At 44.7% G+C, this 22,692-nt stretch overlaps 1 protein-coding gene across 1 annotated transcript in view; it reads left to right on the forward strand.

The window, feature by feature from the left end:
- HS3ST2 (heparan sulfate-glucosamine 3-sulfotransferase 2) overlaps positions 1-22,692 on the forward strand; it is a 122,936-nt gene that overhangs the window by 20,425 nt on the left and 79,819 nt on the right. The window lies entirely within an intron of this gene.

Below are 22,692 nucleotides of genomic sequence, written 5' to 3' on the forward strand. Positions count from 1 at the left end.
TGATGCCACTGGACTATTTTATCCTCTTTGGTCCTCATGGCCTATCAACAGCCTGGTAGAGATTGGCTGGCATCACAAAGTCTGGGCAATTAAAAAAGCTGTGATCCCGATTTACATTGCAAATTGACGAAGCTTCGTGGGAAAAGTGACTTCAGTCTTAAAGAATAGAGGAAATGATCCAGCTATGCAATATTTTTGGATCTTTTCCTGGATTGGTTTTGCATAATTTATGCCTGGAGTCTCCATGTGATGAGTTCTAATATCCATTCTCAAATATATCACCTAAGGGCCAACTGAAAGTTTCTTTACAATCGCACCTGAAAACCGCCCATTTAAGACCTTTGTTTATAGCCCCTTAAAACCAGGCAGCTGGGACTTGTATAAATCTCAAGGGCCGTGTGCTGAGTGAGGGTGGAGTTGCATAGTGTGGGATCCATTCGCATAACATCCTGAGAAAGGTAGCACTGAGTTGGAGAACAGACCAGTGGTTGCCGAGGCTTAGGGTAGGGAGGAGCCCCGACTACCAAGGGGACCTTGGAGAAGGTTCTCTAGGGCAGTGGTTCTCAACCTGTGGGTCTCGACCCCTTTGGGGGTGAACGACCCTTTCACAGGGGTTGCCTAAGACCATCTGAAAATGCATATTTCCGATAGCCTTAGGAAGTGAGCCACAGCTCTTCTATCCGTTTCCAGGCAGGGCCGCCTACATGCAGATACATGAGTACCCGGCGTGATGACATCATCTCACCAACCCCATTACATACACCCCATATAAATAGAGGTGTATGTGACAGCATTCGTGCCATAATGTACTTATGCAGACCAGTCACACAGGTGTAGAGAGTAGCTACTGTGTAGAGAGTAGCTACTGTGTAGAGAGCAGCTACTCTGTTAAAAGCGGCCACTGTGTTGAAAATAGCAGTATTAAAGGTAAAACAACCCTTCATGAATTACAATTACATATTGTTTTTTTATGATTAATAACTATGCTTTAATTATGTTCAATTTGTAACTATGAAAGTACATCCTGCCTATCAGATATTTACATGACGATTCATAACAGTAGCAAAATTACAGTTATGAAGCAGCAACAAAAATAATTTTATTGTTGGGGGTCACCACAACATGAGGAACTGTATTAAAGAGTCACAGCACTAGGAAGGTTGAGAACCACTGCCCTAGGGAAATGCAGCATCTGTATCCTGGCTGAGGTGGTAGCTACCTGAGTTTCTGTCATTGTCGCCTACTCTCGAGTGTCTTCGGATGCACACTGACCTCAGGTGGCAGAGTAGATAGCCTGTGTACTCTTCGCTGTAACCTTGACAGACACAGATGGCCAGGTCTTTTCTTCCAGGTGGATCTCAACCACCCGCCTTTAGAAACAGCCAAGCACACAACCATTGTAACATGAACCTGTCTGTCTCTAATCCAAAAAAATAAATAGAATTTCTTTAGGACCTCTTATCACTGAGTTGATTCCAGCTCGTTGCAACTCCATGCTACAGAGCTGAGCTGTTCTGTAGGGCTTTCTTGGATACAATTTGTATAGAAGTAGATCACTAGCTCTTCCTTCCTCAGTGATGCTGCGTGGATTTGACCCGCTAGCCTTCTATTTAGTAGTTGAGGCACAAACCATTTGTGTTATACAGGGACCTATTTTACTGTATAATCCTTTTTAGATAAAATCTTTATTTGTAATTGCCCATGATTACAGAACCCAATGAGTTCTATAATGGGTCTCCTACCCTGTCCCCCAACAACCCCCAGTCGAATAGGATTCCCAGTTCTCATAGACACAGCCCTCAGAGCTCACCAACTTCCTTATCATTCCTTCATGTCATGAGTTAGAATGAAGGATGCGGATGACCTTTCCATCTTCCCCATTCCACTCAGAGTGCCTGAATGGTGCTGAGGTCAAATCCAATGCTGGTGTGGTTCCATAGAATCTGGGCCATGACAACCAATGCAGGCATGCAGCCAACCCCCTAGGTCTGAGGTTAGGACCATGGGAGGCAACAGTAGGACACCCGTCTCATCAGGGTGCCTGATGGTGGACGAGAAGCGCTGTCTGAAAGCCTGGGCAAAGTTAGAAGGGATACTGGGCAGAGTTGGCTGGGCCACAAGTCATCACAACGGAAAGGGTCATCCACAGGTTCCCCACAAATGAAGCAGGTCACCATCTGCCTATAGCACCTGACCTCCTGAGCTAGAAGCAACCTCTGCCCAGCGAACAGGAAGGAAGACTTCCCTAGTGCATGTCTCCAGCCAGGGCACCTCCATATTAGAGATGCCCACAAATGCCTCTGTTTCAGTACCTTCTGAGCCAACCTGCCCTTCCCAGAGTCCCAAGGACTGTGGGACTTTACTCCTGGTCGTTGCTAAAGTTAGGCTCCGATCGTATTCTCCCTTCTTGTGAAGGGAGAGACTCAAGAGCCAAAGACATCATCAGAACCTGACCAGGTGGTACAAAAGGTTAATGCCTCACCTGCTAACCAAAAGCTTGGTGGTTCAAGTCCAACCAGAGACTCCTCAGAAGAAAGGCCTGTTGATCTACCTCTGAAAACATAGTCATTGAACACCCTGTGGAGCACAGTTGTCCTCTGACACACGAGGGTTGCCATGAGTCAGAATCTATGTGATGGCAGCTGGGTTGGTTTGGGTTTGGTACTGTTTGTACTGTGTGTCCACAGAGCATGGGTGCACCCTCTCACAACCCGCAGTGTTCATTGGGTTTATTTGAATGGGATACTGCTCCTTAGATGACCGTGGAATGACTTGGAAGGTGGCCATTCACCTTACTTGGGTGGGTGGCTAGAGGCAAGCAGGCAAGCATATGGGCGTTGCCAGCCTGGGAGTAATACCGCCTTGGTGGAAGTGACTACAGTAATCCGGGAGTTCATATAGCTGGAGAAGGAGACTACCTCGTGGGGTGTTACGGGGAAGTAAATAACGCAGTGAGCAGGAGCAGAGGGTGGTGTGACCATAAGTGGAGCCATAGTGGAGCAGAAGGTAGGTGTGCCAGACATGTTCTGGGTGCCAACACCTCCCATTCTGGGCCAGCCCCTAAGGAAGAGATGGCTTACATGCACCAACGCTATCATTGTTGTAGCTTGTTGGCTCATTGGGCCTCTTCCTGGGTCAACTTTAGTTATATATATATAACTTTAGTAATATATATATATGTCTATATATATTGTATGTATATAATAATGTATGTATATAATATTGTAGTAGTCTGGGTTGACTAGAGAAACAAGTTCATAGGCACTCATATGTGTATAAGAAAGAGCTTTATATAAAAGAGTAATTGTATATTGAGAAAACACCCCAGCTCAGTCCAGATCAAGTCCAAAAGTCCAATATTAGCCCATATGTCCAGTACCTATCTGTAAATTCCTCTTCAGACTCATGCAGCACATGCAATGACGCTGAGTGCAGGAGGATCACAGGCCAGTGGGTGGAAAGTCTTGTGGATCCAGTGGTGGTAGAAATATCTTAGCGCTGGCATGGGTCTCCACCTGTCTTCTCCAGCTCCACAGCACTGGCTGCCATCAGCATAGCCCCATGTGGCTTGTCAACAGGAATGTCTCACAGGGAGAGTCTGTGTCTGGCCTCCAGTGAGGTATTTATCTCTGTCATGCCTCCAAATGAAGTCATCAAACTGTGACCTGATTGACAGTTTACTCCACCCCTTTGCAAGTTGACAGATAATGTAATTGCCACAAATATATAAATAGATTATATATGTATTTCAAAAGTAATCAGGATACCATGACATATCAAACTTCTGAGAGGGTATTGTTATCACCAGGAGCCCTGGTGTAGCAGTAGTTAAGTGATCAACTGCTAACTGAGAGATTCAACAGTGTGAACCCACAACCACTCTGTGGACGAGAGATGCGGTGGTCTGCTCCCGTAAAAGCTACAGCCTGGGAAACTCTGTGGGCAACTCTACTCAGTCCCAAATTGCAATGGGCTCAATGGTAAATGATTTGGTTTTGGTTACTGTTATCACTGTCCCTCATGGCCCTCATGTTTCATTTATTTCTGGTTCTACGAATAATTCATGTCATATAAGCTAGCAAATAAACAAGTAAATATGTATCAAATGGCCGAATTCTGCCTAGCAAATATAAAAGGAAAGAAAAATGTACTTTGATATGGGAGGTTCTCCAAAATAACTCTGTTCAGTTCAAATAAAAATAACACAACATGAAAAACAGGTATTATGATATCTTTTGTGTGTAAGGGGAGGAGAGAGGGAATAAGCTCCAATCCTCTATTTTCTTTATTTCTGCATAAATAAATTCTGAAAACACACAAGAAACTACAAACAACACTTTTTTTTGGGGGGTAGTTGGAATTGGGTGGATGGAGACCAGAGATAGGAAGGAGACTCTTCACCACATACCTTTCATTCTTGTTGAGCTTTGTGAATGTATGACTTTTTTGAAAAATTGAAATAGAAATGAAACTGTGCATTGTAAAAGTTTAGGAAGCTGTTTAAAGAATTAAAAGTTAAAAAAAAGAATTAAAAGTCATCCCATGTTGTCCTCCCGGTTGAAACCATTTTTGGAATTTTGCTTTTGACCTTTCCAGACAAATCATGTACACACTTGGTTACAATGTTATACTGATGCATAAACCGTGTACTGCTTTATACACTGATGGTATCCATTAGAGATAACATATGCTTAATGTACTGTTTTATAGCCTGCAATTTCATTTGACAATATAACATGGATATCTTTGTATGCCATTTGTATAGTACTTCGTTGTGTAGATACACCATTATGTATTTAACAAAACCTCCCATTGATGGCCATTGAGGTGGTTACATTTTACTATTTAAAAATAAGAGGGAGTTTCAAAAAGTTTGTGGAAAAATGAAATGAAAAGATAATACATTTCCAAGAACGTTTTGAAGTCCGTCCATAAAAGGTCAACGGCAAACCTTTTGTCCAGTTCTCCCCCTCAGTAGAACTGTATTGCGGAATTTCAGGATTTAAGAATAAGTATGCTAAAAAGCAGAGTTTTGATACAAATCTATAGCTTTTCCTCATCTCCGCTACCAAACTGGTCAAGGCATTTGCATTGCACTAGCAGATGAGAGATTCCTGTATGGTGGGGACTGTCGATACCTCAACTGCTACCTGAAAGGATGGAGTCCACCCAATTGCCCCACGCAACAAAGGCCAAAAAGCCAACCACTGGAAATCCTGTGAAGCGCAGTTCTACTCTGGCCCAGATGGGGGCGCTGTGAGTTGGAGTTGGCTTGATGCCAACTGGTTTGGGAGTAGAGCATGAAGGCGCTTCCCCCAACCTTGTCCAGTCATAGTCTATTTGGTCTAATACATGAAAAGATCTTAAGCATCTGAAAATGTTTATTAACTATCTTTAAATGTTTCGTGCTAATTTTTATTACTCTCCTAAGTTTTTTGGTTAATTTCTTCAATTGGAGATTATTCTTTTCCTTCTTAAGAGAGATGCTTAATGTTGAGTGATGCTTACTTTATGTGAGTTGATGTTCATATTTCTAGTGTCATATTATTTTGTATGTTCCTGGCGGAAAGAGTTAGACTGAACGTTACGATTCATTCAGTCTTATCTTCATCACTGACTAAACCAATCAATGATTTTCTATTGCATCATGGTGACTTCATGTGTTGCAAAGTAGAACTATAGGGCAACCCCATAAAGTTACTATGCTTAACCATAGGGTGTACTATGGTCAACTATAGGGTAATACCATAGGGTCACAATGATTAACTATGGGGTAACGCCACAGGGTTACTATGGTTACCCATGGGGTAACTCCATAGGTTTTACTATGGTTAACTATAGGGTTTACTGTTTTAACTATAGGGTAACTCCATAGGGTTTTCAAGGCTGTGACAGGCTGTGAGCAACTAGACAGGCCTTTCTTCTGAAGTGTCTCTGGTTAGGTTCAAACTGCCAACGTGGAAAGCAGGCAGGCAAGGACAGCAAACATTTGCGTACCCACGACTCCATCAGTGAGCTAGGAGCTATTGTTATCATTAGTTTACAGATGAACAAACTGATGCATAGGATAGAGCGATGACCTCGATTGCCAACTTATTTGGATTTTTGTCTACTCTACTTTGTGAAGTTTGGTCTTATTTACTCTCTCTGTCTTCTATTGGAAGGGTGGACTTTGTTTCATCCCTCCTTTTCTTTCCAACCCCTACTCGAAGAGTTCTGGTGGCCCTGCGGTATAAGTACTGGACTGATGAACTTGATGGGTCACACCCACCAGTTACACTTTGTGAGAAAGATGAGGTTCCTATAAAGACTTGCAGTCCCAGGAGGCCTATGTAGGGTTGCTAAGAGTCTGAATCGACTCCATGACAATGGGCTCATTTTTGGGGGGGGGGGTGTTTTTTTTCTCCCCCATAATGTGGTGGAATCATACAAGTGATTTCAGAAAGTGACATGGAATTCATGAGGCCGTCACCACTGTCAACAGTCGAACTGTCATCTTCTGTGTCACTTTCGCCCACAAAATGACTGGTGGCTTCAAACCATCAACTTTCAACCACTGTGCAATGAGGATGCCTTACTTCTAAGTAAATACTATTCAAGCTTTTAATATAATGTATCTTTTATTTTGAATATCAGATTTCATATATACTAAAGCTTCATAACCCACCAAATTCCCTGGTTACTGTTTCTGAGCCTTACCTTCCTCTCTCCATTAATTCATATCTTAACTTTTTATTCTTATTTATCTGCTAGACAATTGATAAGCTTTTGCAAATAGCTTTTTTCAGCGAGTATCTTAACTTGAACCCTTTAAATCATTCTATTTTTCTCAGATGTGAATAATAATTTGACTGAAATAGAATTTCTAGGACAAAATCTTTTTAAAAAAATACTCTGAAAATGCAGTTCGATTCTCTTTATGGATTTTGTGTGGCAGAGGAGAAATTTGGGATGTAACTGGATTTATGATATTTTCAAAAATTTTTTCTTATTAGACAACAGCCTATTTTGTTCCCCCTGCTTGAATGAGTGTCATTTTAAAGTTCTTTAGATGAAAATATTTAGTTCAGATATGTTTAGGTGTGCATGTTGTCTTCTTTAACTTATGTAGCTACCTGGTACCCCTATTCTGATCACTAGCATGCGCTCTGTCGATTCATCTGAATTTTCCATTACATGTTCATCAATACTCCTGATTTGTCTACATGGCTCATCTCTCTCTGTCTCTCTTTCCCCATCAGTCTGTCTATCTATCTATCTATCTATCTATCTATCTATCTATCTATCTACCTATGTATATTTCCCCCCACCCCACACCTAACCTCTGAATTCTGAAAGTGTTCCTTGGATTGTTTTATTCACTAATCTGTGGTTTGAAGTGGAACCTGAGTCTCCACCTCCATCTTTGGTTACTTTTACCCATCGTGTTCTTCTTTTGGGTGCAGCTATTAGTGACTTAGCTTGATCCCTCCCCAGACGTGCACGGAGGCAGTGTTTCCTGAATCTTGTTCAGGAGGCAGCTGATGATTTCCTAACACTTACTATTGTTTCTTGAAGCAGCCCTGTCGGTCAACTACCATTTGGTCCTATTCCTCACACCGACTGTTGAACTGTGGGATCCCGGGTGTGTCCTCCCAGAAAATACACAGACATTACACCCTTTGAATACTCAATAAAAGGATGGTTTTGTTGTACTAGAAGACACAGCAACCTAGAGAAGAGAAGAGAGGGACCAAGAAAGGGCATGAAATGCCTTTCAACTAAAAGAAGCCCCTAAGCCCACCAATACTCGATAAGGTGGCAATAAGTTAGTCTAGTGTTTTCGTGTCTTCAAAATCTGCCACCCACTCTTTGGAGAAGAGCCTACTTCAGTTCTTTCAATCACACGACTCTCAGGCCAATCCTAGAGATGGAGTTGAGCTATGTTAACTACAACAATGTAGGGGCCCCAGTGACACAGTGGTTAAGCACATGACTCCCAACTGAAAACTTGTCATTGGAACCAAGCAGCTGCTCTGCAGGGGTAACAGCCTCATATTACAGTGATCACAGGCTCGGACTCCCCAGGGGCAGTTGTTCTCTGTCCGGTGGGGTCTGTATGAGTCAGGATTGATTCGACGGCACTAGATTTTTTTTTTTTCATTTTGATACACCTGCTAAAGGAGTGTCCTTTTCTTGGCCCAGCCATCCGCCCTGAGAGTCCAACAGGGTTATGATCTTGGTAGGATCTTTGTTCTTGGCCAAAGATACCTCAAGGCATTAGTAAGCTGGAGGTTTACAGCTTGTTATGGATTGAATTTTTGCCTTCAAACTATGTGTTGGAATCTTAACACCTAATACCGAGGACCGGGTCTGGTTTGGTAATCGAGTTTCCTTAGTTATGTAAACTAGCTGCTATCTGTGTAGGGTGTATTCTAAGCCCGATCACTTCTGAGTTCTAAGAACTGTGGATTAGACACAGAGGCATGCACATACTCATATTAGGGAAGACAGACACCTCGTGAGGATGTCGGCCCAGGCCACTGACAGGGACGGCGTCATCGGCCTGGCCAAGACCTTGATTTGAACTTTTAGCCTCCAGAACTTTGGGATAATAGATTTCTGTTCTTCACAGTCACCCCATTGTGGGATTTGTGTTCTAACCACACTAGGGAACTAGACACAACTCCTATTCCCTGCACTCCACTGAGAATCGGGGCTGGGATGCTGAAGGCCCCGTGTGTGGGAAGCTTCTGGCACATGGCACTGTTGACTCGCCCCAACCTCTCCATTCGAGGCAACGTGGGATCAGAGTGGTCTTTTTGGAGGTTGAGGGGAGACCTTCACCCCTACGGCTGCCGAATGAATGCTTAAAAATCATAGAAGACAAATTGCCTCTTCGGGCTGCTTTGATGTCCTTGTTTCGTCCAATCCAGGTGTGCGGAAGCTGAATAGCTTGGGCCAGAGCCCTGGCTGGGGAGGAAATCGATTTGAAAAGCTATTGATTAGGTGTCCACAGCTGCTCAAGTTCTGCAGCAGAAGGCCTTTCAGCTGCCTTCATCAAAGGGCAGGGGTCGTCGAGAAGGGCAAGTGTGTGATTGAGTGAGGAGACAATTCGTTTAAAGGGCAATGGTCTGTGAAGACAGGCAGCCCCGGGAACGTGCCTCATGCTAGACAGTAGGATGCTTTGCTACAAGGCGTCTGCAAGGTGGCGACCTCCCACCTCTCGCAGGAATCTTTAACAGCTTGGACAGGGTTCAGGGGATGCCGCTTCTTTCTAGGAAACCCTGCCTTCGGGCTTCCAAACCCTAGGACTCTGACGTGGGATCCTGAACGGTTTTCACCACATGGTCCCAACGCTACCCAGCATTACCCGCCCAGCCCATTCCTGCACTTGGGGTAGACCCATAAACTCCCTGCCCCACACGACCGCATGGCTCAGCCTGAACAACTCAATGCCATTTATGAACTGCACCCGACTGCAACAAACCTAGGACATCGCTGCCTTGCCCTTTGCCACCCTGTCCCACCCAGGCTCCTACTGCACAGCACACTCAAAGTCCGATCCATTACCGCCAAAGTAGCACAGGCTTGTCCTTGGTCGTCTCCCCTGTGCTTGTGTTGCCATCCATGACAACAAAAATAGGATGGAAAGAATGCTTGTTAAGTGTTTGTACGCACACGGACAGGGCGGAACTTGGGGCACCCAGGGGACTGTAGATCGGTGCAGCACATGCATGAAAGAATGAAAGCTTCTGCGGAAATCTGGAAGGCGCTCTTGGCAAGAACACATGTACACGGGGCGAAGGAGGAGTAGAACAATGCTCTTTCCTGCCTACTGCTGTAGAATAGGTGTAATTTCGAATGGTATGTCAATCAAGTTTGAGAAATTAAATCATACCTCAGAGCAGCATTGCTCCACACGATCTTGTTCTTGGCACAAAGGCTGCAACGTAGGTAAGTTTTGTGAAATTTCCTTTCCTGGGTAGCAGGAACTCCAATTTTTGTTTCACCCCAAGACAGAATATTTTTTGCTTTTTTTTTTTTAAGATGGGACAGTTTCCCCCTTCCACCCGCTTCCACTCAAAGATTCTCAAAGGCTCCCCACTTGCCACTGCTGATGTTAGCATTCATGTGACGCATCCTCCTTACCCTCGTTTTGGTTGTGTATTTCTTTGTGAATATGATGACTGCCACGTTCCAACAGCCACCCCCACCCCCTACCCTACCCCCCCGCCTCGGACTCTCTAAGTTGTGTGCATTCAACGTTTTGCAGAGTGTTTTATTGCAGGGGAAATCGATTGCCTTCCGACCCATGCAATATGAATGTGGTCTTTGCAAAGAGCTCTGTCTATTTCCTCTTAGCTTTTCCATGTAAAAGTATCAACTCAAAGTAGTGCAAAAAGTAGCCTTTAGAAAAGCAAGAAGAAGAGGATAAGGCTGCTGGCGTTCAGCTGCCCAAGCATCTTTCCTCAAATCGATGTTTTGACGGCGATGGGCACCTGACTTACCCGGGGAAGGATAAGCAGATGGACTCAGATCCCACGGGCAGCTACCACCAAGGAGGGGCCTGCGTCAGAGCAGTGAGTTCTCCCAGCTCCTTCAGTTGAATTCCTGCCACCTCACTTCCTTTGTACTTAAGTTGGGGAGGTCACCTCCAGCCCGGTCTGGTCTGCATATCCTTTGCTTGGCAAAGAACTTCATTATTTCAGAGGTGTCGCCTGCTTTTTGCAATTACCCACGGGAGCTCACAAAATAGGAATTCTTTGATTGTGTCAGGGGGGATACAATAGGTATAAAAAAAAAAAGAAAAGAGTTGCTGGCTGCCCAGGGAGGCGGCAGGAGTTCTCCCCAGCTGCCTGCTCTGCACAGTGAGCTCCCCCACCACCTGCCTCTCCAGCCGGAGAAACCCCAGTGGCTCTGGAGGCACCGCTGACACATCTTCTCTGCTCCAAGCCTTCCCTGTCTCCCACTGCTTGATGCCGTCTGTTCTGTTGACACGCCTTCCGAGTTTCACTTGACCTAAGTCTACAACTTCCCAATATTTTACTCTCCCAAACAACACCAGAGCAGTAAGAGGCGAATCTCATTCATCACCCCCACTGTTTACTAACACCTTGTTTCTGCCATGCAGGAGCCCTGGTGGCGTGGTGGGTTAGGCGTTGAACCACTATCCGAAAGGTTGGCAGTTCAATCATCAGCTCCTCTGTGGGAAAGAGACAAGGCTTTCCATGCCCATGATGAATTAAAGTCTCAGAAACCCTCAAGAACTGTTCTAGCCTGTCCTGCAGGGTTCCTGTGCGTCTGACTCAACTGGAATTTGTTTTGTTTCTGTTGACCCAACTCATTGTGGTGGTGGCAGTTAGGTGCTGAAAGCCGATTTGCACCCAGCCCCCACCCTCCCACCCCCCCGTGTGAGAGAGTCCCATAGAGTTGTCTAGGCTGCAGAGGTCTGGCAAAGGGGGTGAGAAAGGGGCACTTGACCGCAGGCCGAAGTCCAAGGAATGACATTGGGAAGCAGAGTAGTCCAAGCAGGAAAGGCCCCTGACGGAGGCAGCCAGAACTGAGGGGGGAAGGCTGGCGGGGAACAAGTTAGAGATGGCTCCTGGGCACACAAATGGCTGGGGGAGTGAGAGTGGGGTGTGCAATTTAGAGCTTGCCCTATCCTTGTATCCCTCCTGTGTCCGGGTTTGATGTAATCTTTATGGGAGCGATGGCTGGGTTCTTTCTCCCTGGAGCAGTTGGGCTTCAAAAATCAACTTCCAGTTAGCAGTCAAGACCACCAGAGCTTCTTTTAGAAACTACAGCCATCTAAGTAGATGTCCCAAGAGGTGCCTAATGTCTTTGCTCAGCGTTGCTTCCCTTATCTTCTTCCTCTTTCGAACTTTCTTCAGGTTCCTTCTACTAAAACAGTCCCTTTAGTCCTGCTTTCACTGGTAAATGCTCTGAATAATTTGTGTGTGTGTGTGTGTGTGTTTCTGGAAATGTTTATATATTGCTTTACTCTTGATTAATGGTTTAGTACAGAATTTTAGGTTGGCCACCATGTTCCCATTCGATTCTGGAATATGCAACTCCAGCGTCTTCTGAACTTTCTTCCTGTGGTTGAGAAACTTCCAAAATTAGGTCATCTGTGTTTTCTCATGGTTGCTTGTTACTGTACATTTCTGTAGTACTTTGTTCTGTAGTCTATCTGTGTTTTCTCCATGGTTGCTTGTTACTGTACATTTCTGTAGTGCTGTGTTCGGTAGTCTCGCTGGACTGTATTTAGGTAAGAATTTTATGTGGTTTATTTTGATCAGGACTTGCCTGATTGTATCACCTGGTGCCTTTGATAGATTCTGGAATATTCTCAGCCCAATTCTATTTGAATATTCTATTTTCCATTCTCTCTCCTATCTCCCAGAACTTCATGTTGCGCTTTTAAAATTCACTCCTCCCATCTTTGAGCAATCTTGCCTTTCATCTTTGCGTTAGTCTCCCTCTGCTGAACTATGGGATACTGCCTTAGATGTGTTATGTAAACCACCCATTGTGTTTAAAATGCAATGGTTCTATTTTGTCATTTGTTGTAGGGTTACTTTTGCAGGAATGTGTCTACCAAGTGGCTTTGCATTTGTTTCTGCTGCACTCAGATACACTTTCTCATGTGTGTTAATTCCTGGTTTAGGATCCCTACCCCCTTCTCAGATTTAAATGTATCAGGTAAGACTTGTTTTTCCTCCCTAAGTAAAGACAAACATCTTTACTGTTCCCCTGGGTCAATGGGGAGAGTGTCTGTTTTTCTTCCCAAAGATGAGAGCCTTTGTAAGATTGCTAGTTCCATGTAGGGGGTCTCTGCCTCAGCTAACCACCTGGCCTAAGTTGAGGATCACACACACAGCCCTCAGTCCCTTTGGGGGCATTAGAACTCCAGGCCCTGAGGCTTATGTTTGGCCAGCTATCACCATGGGTCACTGTGGTGTCATTCTCGCTATGGGTGTGCTGCTCTTCATTTCTCACAATCAAGGACTTGAGTTACAAATTCAGTAGCCAACTGCAAGACCAGTGGGTCAAGCCCACCAGCTGGTCCCTGGAAGAAAGATGAATCCATCTACTTTGGTAAAGGTTGCAAGTCTCAGAAACCCAAAGGCCCAGTTCTACTCTGTTCTATAGAGTCTCTAAGAGTCAGAATCTACTTGATATCAGTTTTTTTATTATTAAATACTTTTATTGGGGGCGCTTACATCTCTAACAACAATCCATACATTCATCCAGTGTGTCAAACACATTTGCACATATGCTGCCATCATCATTTTCAAAGCATTCTCTTCCCACTTGAGCCCTTGATATCAGCTCCCCATTTCTTCCCCCTCCCTCTCCTGACTGCCCTCCCTCACGAATTCTTCATAAATTAGAGAGTATTATTTTCATATCTTACGTTGTCCTTCATCACCCCTCATCCACTTTTTCATTGTTCATCCCCCTGAGAGGGGGTTATAGCTTGATCCTTTTGATTGATTCCACCTTTATCCCTCCCCCTCCCCTCCACTAATCCTCCTAGTATCTCTACTCTCATTGTTGGCCCTGAGGGATTTGTCTATCTTGGATTCCCTGTGTTTTGGATTCTTATTGGTAGCAGTGTGCATGCTCTGGTCTAATCCTATCTGTAAGGTAGAATTGAGGTCATGATAGCTAGGGAAGGAAGCACCAAAGAACTATAGGAAAGTTGTGTGTTTCATCGGTGCTATACTGCACCCTGACTGGCTCATTTCTTCCCTGTGACCCTCTGTGGGAAGATGTCCAATTGTCTACAGATGGGCATTGGGTCACTACTCCATTCCCCACCCCCACCCCACTCACCTTGGGTACGATATTGTTCTGGGTCTTAGATGCCTGACAACTGATTCCATAGACCCCTCATGATCATATAAGCTGGTGTGTTTCTTCCATGAGGGCTTTGTTTATTCTCATCTAGATGGCCACTTGTTTATTTTCAAGCCTTTGAGACCCTAGACACTATGTCTTTTGGTAGTTGGGCACCATCAGCTTTCTTCACCACATTTGCTTATGCACCCATTTTGTCTTCAGTGATCCTGTCAGGAAGGTGAGCATCACAGAAAGCCAAATTGTTAGAACAAAGTGTTCTTGTGTTAAGGGAGTACTTGAGTTGAGGACCAATGTCCATTCACAACCTTAATTCTTAACATATAGGTACGAGTTCACAGTTCTAGTCCCCTCTCATTTTATATATATATATATATATATATAATTTACACATGTATATGCCTGTATTTGGACCTCTATAAATGTTCTTTGACTTCTGGTTCCTTCCTCTATTTCCTTTTACTTTCCTCTTCTCTCCCATCATGTTAGGCCTTCATTTGGGTTTAGTAATTTCTTACTGCTACATTGCCCTTGATTAAATCCCACTAGACATCCTACGCCCTTTTCTCCATTGATTTTAGTTCACTTTTGTTCCCTTATCCCTGAATTAGTGCCCCCACCCCCTTCCTTTCTCTCACCTCCCCTTCTCCCGTATCCCCTGGAACCATTGGTCCCATTCTTTTCATCTCCGAATTATCTATCCCGCCTATCTTATCTAGATAGCCATGCAAATACATTAATAAGCACAAAACCCTGGCAAAGCCAAATAAAACAACAAAGGAAGTCAAGACCAACAAAGCAATAACAACAACAAATAACAACAATAAGAAAGCCCCTGACAAAAATAGAGAGGCCTATAAATAGTTCAAGGTCTGTTTGTTGGCCTTATGAGTGTTTTCCAGTCAAGTCTGATGGGGTGCCACACTCTGTCTCCAAAGTCTATTTTTGGAAGTTTTTAACTGTATTTTTTATTATAAAGCTTTTCCACCATGTCCATTGATAGGGCAATCCGCATAGCTCAAGCTACCTAGCCATAGGGCTTCTGGTGCCTCTTTAATAATGGCTTGTGCAGTATTTATTAAGCAATATGATAAGCAACTTAGCAGGATGCTAAAGATAAGACTTTTGTGCTAAATTGACTTCAACCTTTGGTACAATTCCAGTCTTTTCAAATTGGGTTTTCTTTTCAGTCACAAAAAGACCCTGTGCTTGGTGCCATTTCAATGACCCTCCAATTGGTTTTTGCTTTGGGCCAAAGACTTATCCAACGCTCACTAGCACATTATTACTGGCTTTGGACAGTGGTGTCCCTAATGAATATCACTGTAAACCATATCTGTCCTCCCACTTCCCTCTTTAATCCCTGCCTCGCTACATTCAAGATTGTTGTCATAACATTATGTAGGCTTCATGAGATCCTGAATTACATACTTGTTTCACATCACACATCGTATAAAAAAAATCTGTATGCTTCATATAAACTCACTTGTAATCATATACCAAAATTAAAACCATTTGAAATTCCACCTTACACCTATTAGATTAGCACAGTGGAATGGGTGATAGGATGTAATAACTCTTAGATGTGCACTTTCATGCACTATTGATGGGAAGATAGCTGTGTTAGTCTGGGTAGACTAGAGAAACTAATCCAAAGAAACTCATATATGTATAAAAGAGAGTTTTATATAAAGGGTAATTGGACATTAAGAAAGCATCCCAACCCAGTCCAATCCAAGCCCATAAGTACACTATTAGCCCATATGTCAGATACCAATCTATAAAGTCCTCTTAAGATTCATGAAACACATGCAATGACGCCAAATGCAAGAGGATCACAGGCCAGTGAGTAGGAGGATTTTGGATCCAGTGGTGTTGTAAGAACCTCATGACTGGCAGGGCTCCCTACGTGGCTTCTCTGGCTTCGGATGTCTGGTTGCATCAGGGCAGGTCCATGTGGCTTCTCCAGCTCAGGCACTAGTGTAGTTCCATGTGTCTTGTCAGTGGAACGTCTCCCAGGGAGTGAGCCGAGAGAGTGAGATAGTGTCTCCTACCTCCAAGAAGGATACAGGATTTCCCAGAGAAGGCCATGCCCACACAGAGGCCTCATTGGCTATGATCCAATTGACAGACTAGACACCACCCCTTCATTAGTAATTGACACCAGATTACGTAACTACCACAATAGCTCACTGCCATTGAGTTGATTCTGACTCATAGCAACCCTCTAGGACAGAGTAGAACTGTCCCTGTGGGTTTCCAAGACTGGAAATCTTTACGACAGTAGAAAGCCTCATCTTTCTCCCATGGAGTGGCTAGTGTCTTCAAACTGCTGACCTAATGATTAGCAAGTAGCCCAATATGTAACCCACTACACCACCAGTGTACCTCTGGGAAGATAGTCCTGCCCCTTCTCCACTCCCCCACAAAACAACCAAGCCCATTACTGACAAGTCAATTCCAACCATGGCAACCCCATGTGTGTCAAAGTATAAGTGATCGCATTCCATTTAGTTTCAAAGGCTGTAATCTTGAAACTGGATTGTGAGGCTTCTCTTTCACCACTGGGTAGATTCACACTGCCAACCTTGCAGTGAGCAGTCGAATGTTTGTGTTATTCAGGGTCCTGTAATGAGGGGCTAGATGGGTGCAATTCTGACACCAGATACCACAGGAAGAGACCAAAGTTATTCTCACATAGCTCCACAGAAAGGCATGTAGAGAGGAAGTAATCCCAGTGTACTAATGGGTATGGGGTTGGGGCAGACGATCTCAGCATCCCTCCTGGGCGCAGTAGAAGGGTAAGGGTAAGGATATACAACAAGGAGCCCTGGACAGCATTCAAAGCAGACTCACTCGATGAACACCAAGCAATGCATCCACCATAAAGGCAGAGCATCCTGTGAAAACCACAGAAAGACAATGAGTCTTTGGGGCAGTCACATTTATGTAAAAATTTAAAATCCCACTCGCCAAAATATGATGGATTTTGCAGGCACATGTTCAGGTCAAGCAAAAAGATGCACCTTAAATAGATGGAAAGGATTGGCTACATTGTTGTGGTTAGGTGCCTTAGAGTCAGATCCAATTCATAGCAGTGCTGTGTACATCAGAACCAAATGCCACGCAGCCCAGTGCCATCCTCACAATGGTCCTTAGTTTGAGCCCATTGTTGCAGCCGCCGTGTCAACCCAACTCATCACGGGTGAACAATATTGAAAGTACAGTGAACTGCCAAAAGAACAAACATCTGTCTTAAATACAGCCAGGATGCTCCATAGAGTCAAGGCTGGTCAGCGTTTGTCTCACATACTTTGGACATATTCTCGGGAGAGGCCAGTTCCTGAAGAAGAACCTTATGGATTGGCTGTGAGAGAGGGGAGCAGAAGTGGAAAATGATGCCATGAGTGACTCTGTTCATTAGCAAATATGTAAGAAAGGCTCCATGCACAGACCAGTAGAGCTGCCTTGGTGGCATCATGAGTTAGTCTTTGGAATGCGAACCACAAGGTCAGCAGTTGGAACCCACCAGAGGCTCCCTGGGAGAAAGATGAGGCAGTGTGCTCTGGGGTCACCCTTAGTCAGAATTGACTCAATGGCAGTGAATGAGATGCCCAGACCAACAAGAATGGTAAGCCATGAAGAACGAGGCAGCGTGGTAAATTCTTAGCACCTGAAGTTAAAAAAGAAAAGAGATATTCGTTCAGTTGTGAGTTTCATTTTCTCTAATTCTTGTCTTAGCAAGCCAGGCTTGTGTGTTTTCTAGAATCCTATGATACCTATTGTGATTTATACCCTTTCTCTTGAATGAGTTGGTAAAGTTTTCCTTGCAGGAGGGGTCGTTTATTCCTTGTTCCAGGGCAGAAGCATGGACTTGGGGTCAGACCAGCCTGTTCTAGGTTTGACATTGGAGGGGGGGGGGGTCGCTTCATCTTTTTGGGCCTCATTTCCCTTATTTAGGAAATGGGATGGAAAGATCTTTGGGGATGGTTCTAGGACCCAAATTTAAGAAATATGAGCCACTATTCCCTGTGCTGGCGTCCCTGGCTGGCACAAATTGTGAAGTTCTCAACTACTATCCCCAAAGGGGCTAGTTTAAACAGTTGACTGTTCAAAGCCACCCAGAGTGTTCTCAGAAGACACCCCTGGTGATCTGCTTCCGCAAGGTCACAGCTTTGGAAACCCGGGAGCAGTTCTACTCTGCACATGAGGAGCTGCCCTGTGTCAGAATCACCTCCATGGCAACAGAAGCTTCAGAACCAGGTCTGAAGTTGGTACCTGAAGTAATTAAAGTTTATTGTGCCAGCCTGGCTGATAAACACATGTGGGGTTAATTGAAGGGGAGGAATAAATGGCTCAGTGAGCCTCATTTTTTGAGTTCTTGGGTCTCTTGGTTTCTGATGGTCGGACCAGAGTGCAGCTGCCATAGCCAGTTCCCTGCATCAGCTTGCAAGGCTCACTTCCTGGGAGACATCCCCAAGGAGAAGCCACATGGACCTACCCCAATGCAGCTCTGGATGCTGGAGCAGCCCTGTGGAGACCCCTGCCAGTACTGAGATGTTTGCACGTTCACTGATTCGGCTTTCTTCCTGCAGTCGGCGTCATAGTGTGTGTTTTGTGAGATGGAGGAGGACTTTGTGGATTGGTTTTAGACATATGGGCTAATATTGGACTTGTGGGCTTGTGCAGCACACTGGTTGGGATGTTTTCTTGGTGTGCACTTACCCTTTATATACAACTCTCTCTTACACATATGAGTTTCTGTGGATTTGTTTTTCTAATACACCCAGACTGAGTGCCCAATCTTCTCCTGACTGATCTCCTGGAGTCTCCCAACATATCATCGATGTTCCATTAAGATTCTGGGGGAACAGAAATTACTGATGAACACCCAGACTGGATCCAACATGGTCACTTCGGTTCTAGCTGAAAAGGGACTTACATACAGTCCACAGCCGTCTGCTTCAGCATTGCTTCTGAGCATCGTGAAAAAGCTCCTTTTAGGACAGAATTCTTGACTTGCCAAGCCCCTCCCCGGCTCGGCTCCGAGTCTCAGCCTTCCAGGCCCCATGACTTCTTCCTCGCCTGCCTCCTAGTTGGCCTTTGCAGAGAAGTACTCTGTGTCTTCAAGTTGGTTTCTTTCTCCCTTTTGTTCTCCGCCGTCTGTTAGCGAGACCATAACAGGAGGCTGTGATGTGTGATTATCCCCACGCCTGGTGGAGAGTGGAGAAACCCTGACACAATACCCGGACTGCGGTGATTTTCTGAGGCCTTTAGATTGATTGCATTCATCTTAGCAGCGGGTTACACACGCTCTGGAATTATCCAGCTGCTTTCTGAAATCGTACGTTCAATCTGAGAGTCTTTAAAAGCTTCCACATTTTTGAACATTCTCAAATCCAGCCGATTTGGACAATGCGCCTGACTCACCACGATTTGCAAGAATGTTTTTTGCTCCCTATGCCTTGTTTTTCTCATCTAGGAAACGGGAATGAGCTTCAACGTGGCCTCTTTCAACACCCAGAGGGAGGCAGAGCCTGTAACCTGCCCTAAATAGCAGCTCCAACCGAGTCCTCCTCTTGGATGGAGATCCTCCCCCGCTCTGTAGAGGAAGGACGAAAAGATACCAGTGCTGGCTCACCAGCAGCAGCCAAGATCTCACAGTCACACAGACTTTAAGAGTAAAGTAACCAAGCCCTGCCAGCCTGTCGGAAGACTATGAGTATCAATTAGAGGGAGAACACCTTTCTGCTACAGTGTTTGATGTTGGTGGCCCATTCATCGCAACTTTATGGGCAGCAGGCGTTGCCTAGACCTGTGTCATTCTCACACCCATCAGGGCTTTGTGTCCATCACTGCAGCCACTGTCTTTGTCTTCATCCATCTCCCCTCACTGGCCCTTTACCAAACACGGAGTCCTCTTCTAGCACCTGGTACCTCCCGGTGACCCTTCCAAAAGCAAGCCATCTGGACCACGCTCTGCTAGTGTTTACCCTATGGGAGTGTGAAGGCTCATCTTTCTCTATGTGGGAACTCGGCTACCCTATTGGCCAGCACTCTTGCTGACCCTACTTAACATAGCAGTGGGTCAGAATAGGCTAGGAAGAGAGGCAGTAACAAACACGTTCTACATCTCAATGGAGTTGTGCAATGTAGGTCTGCTTCTCACTCGTGTTGTATGCCATTCAGAGTGTTAGCAGCGGACCTCTGCTCCTGGTGGTCACTCAGCTGATGGTGGCTTCATTGCAACAGGTGCTTCTAAGGTCGCTACAACAATGGGAGAGGAATAAGAGGTGTGCACTGGTCTTCGATGGCTTGGAAGCTGCCTTGAAAAGGCTTGAGGAGCACAAACAATGTCACTGGCTCCAGCCCCCAGATCTGCTTCCTCTGGGTTTCCTCCCTTCCTGGATTTCTGCTTGACAGCTTCTGGCCAGCCCAGGCCTCTTATTCTTGCCACACCCAATACAGCAAAGGAGAGAGGGTGGCCCCAGGTAGTTCCCACACAAGTCCTGGCCTCCCATGAGCAACATCGGGGCACTACGGCCATTCTGGAGTAATACCCGTGGTTTGGGGAATGTAGTACACGTACATGAATGGCTTGCTGTAGGGCCTCCTCATTTTGGGGGCTGTGCATGCAAGCATGTTTGCTAGATAAAATGGAGGATGCCACGTTACATGTGAATTTCAGTTAAATCACAGTTTTGTGGGTTTGCTTTATAGTATAAGGATGTCCTGAATATTGCCTGAGACACCCTTACACTGAAAAAAAAAACGCAAAACAACCACAAAACCACTGTTCACCTGAAATTCAGATTTAACGAGGCACTTGAATTTTGTAAAAACGTCCTATTGTGATTTGAGGGAAAGTTGACGGACCAAATTGGTTTCCCATTTAAGAGTTTAAGTGCATTTTGTCCTGTGACATGCATAATTATCCCTACAATCTAACAGCACTCTTCCCACTTCCACCCTGTTTACTGTTTCCATTCACCCTCCTCCGTATCCTTTCCTCTGCCCTCTGAGCCTTGTGCCCGGACAAAGTTTGCCCTTTTGGTGTCTTATTGTTGTTGTTATTATGATTAGCTAAAACTGGCAGCTGTGTGTGGGAACCCCCTTGCAAACGACATGTACTTCCTCCAAAGCTAAACTGGGGTGTGCATTACCAGAATCAGGGGTAATGAGCACCCCATGGTTGACTATCACAACAATGCTACAGCTTAATGGATTTGAATCTCCTACATGTGTTACACGTAGTCCCTGACTTGCAAACACCCAGCTTGCATACAACCCAGGCTTAGTAAGCAACCCCCGTAAAGGCTATGCTATTGAAACATTAAGGTACATGCAATGTCTTGTAATAACAAACAGGTGCTGTTTTGCAATGCATATCAGTACATTTTTATTACTGTATCATTAATTATGTTCAAGATGTCTTGGTGTATCTAGTATTTCTTTAATGGTTTTTACACATCGTATTATATTATAATACATAGGTGTGCTATGTATTATGTTCCAAGGCAAACACTAGACTAATATGAGATACTAACCATACCTAACTGTTCTGACTCACATGCTTATTCAACTTAAAGGCAGACGTAGGAACAGAACTCATTTGCAATCCGGGGACTACTTGTTTATGTGTTGTAATGTAAAAGTAATATTTTACAGTGGCTCAAACATAACAACCATCATGAAAATGGCACAGAACAGGACAGTGTCTGGTTCTCTTGTACAGAGGATTGCTAGAGTCAGAACTGACTGGAAAGCACCTCACCACAACAACAATCTTCACAGGAACAGAGAGCTGTAGCTTTCTCTCGTTGACACTGTTGCAGACACTGTTGCAGTTTCCTGTTACTGTGTTGCAAGCAATCACAAACCATCATCACTGAAAATAATTTCTTGTTACCTCCCATGATTCCATGGGCTCTACGGGTTCTTCTAGAGAATCCTTGCTTAGCACCTCTCATTCTGCAGCTGGGCCTGCAATCACCTGAAGGTTTGACTGGACTGAATTACAAACTGGCTCACTCACATAACTAGCAGCTGAGTCTGGCTGGCTTGCTAGGAGCTTAGCCACAGCTCTGGGCTGCAGTACCTATACATGGCCTCTCTATATCTGAGGGGTACCCTCCAAAAAAACCAGAATTTCTCTGGATGGAGTGGAGCTTTTGTATGATGTGTATTTCCCATTAGACAAGCATGAAGCAAAAGCATGGAGCAACTCGCTCTGAGTTAGTGCACCCAGTGCCATCACCTGGGAAGGTTCTCTCTGGTCACAGAGAATTTTTTTGTAAAAACATTTGCTCACACCTCATTTTTTGTGATGGCAGATTTAAGAGAATAGTGTTCAGCTGCAAATTTTTGTTTCTGCTCTTGAAAAATGATGAAAAAACAGTTGTGATGTTGAACCCAGCTTATAAGGACAACGCTATGGCAAAACTCAAGTGTATGAGTGGTTTTACTTATTTCAAAAATGGTGATATGTTGCTTGATGACAAACCTCATTCTGGACTTCCGTCAACTTCCCCAATGGACGAAAATGTCATAAGTAGTGCATGTGGAGTTTGTTCCACCAGGTCAGACTGTTAATCGAGGTTCTGAAAATATTGCATGACAGTGTACAGTCAAAAATGTTCTGATTTTTGGCAGATAGGGGACTAGTTTTGCCACCATGACAATGCACCTGCTCACACAGCCATCTCAGTGTACCAGTATTTGGCACACAAAAAAAACAGTATGCCTCTCTTTCCCCTTGCACCTTACTCATCTGACCTCACTCTGTGCAACTTCCTTTGGTTTCCGTGAATGAAGAGGGACATGAAAGGACAGCGATTTGATGATGTA

This window comes from Tenrec ecaudatus, chromosome 12 (genome assembly GCF_050624435.1).
Source record: "Tenrec ecaudatus isolate mTenEca1 chromosome 12, mTenEca1.hap1, whole genome shotgun sequence".
Lineage (NCBI taxonomy): Eukaryota > Metazoa > Chordata > Mammalia > Afrosoricida > Tenrecidae > Tenrec > Tenrec ecaudatus.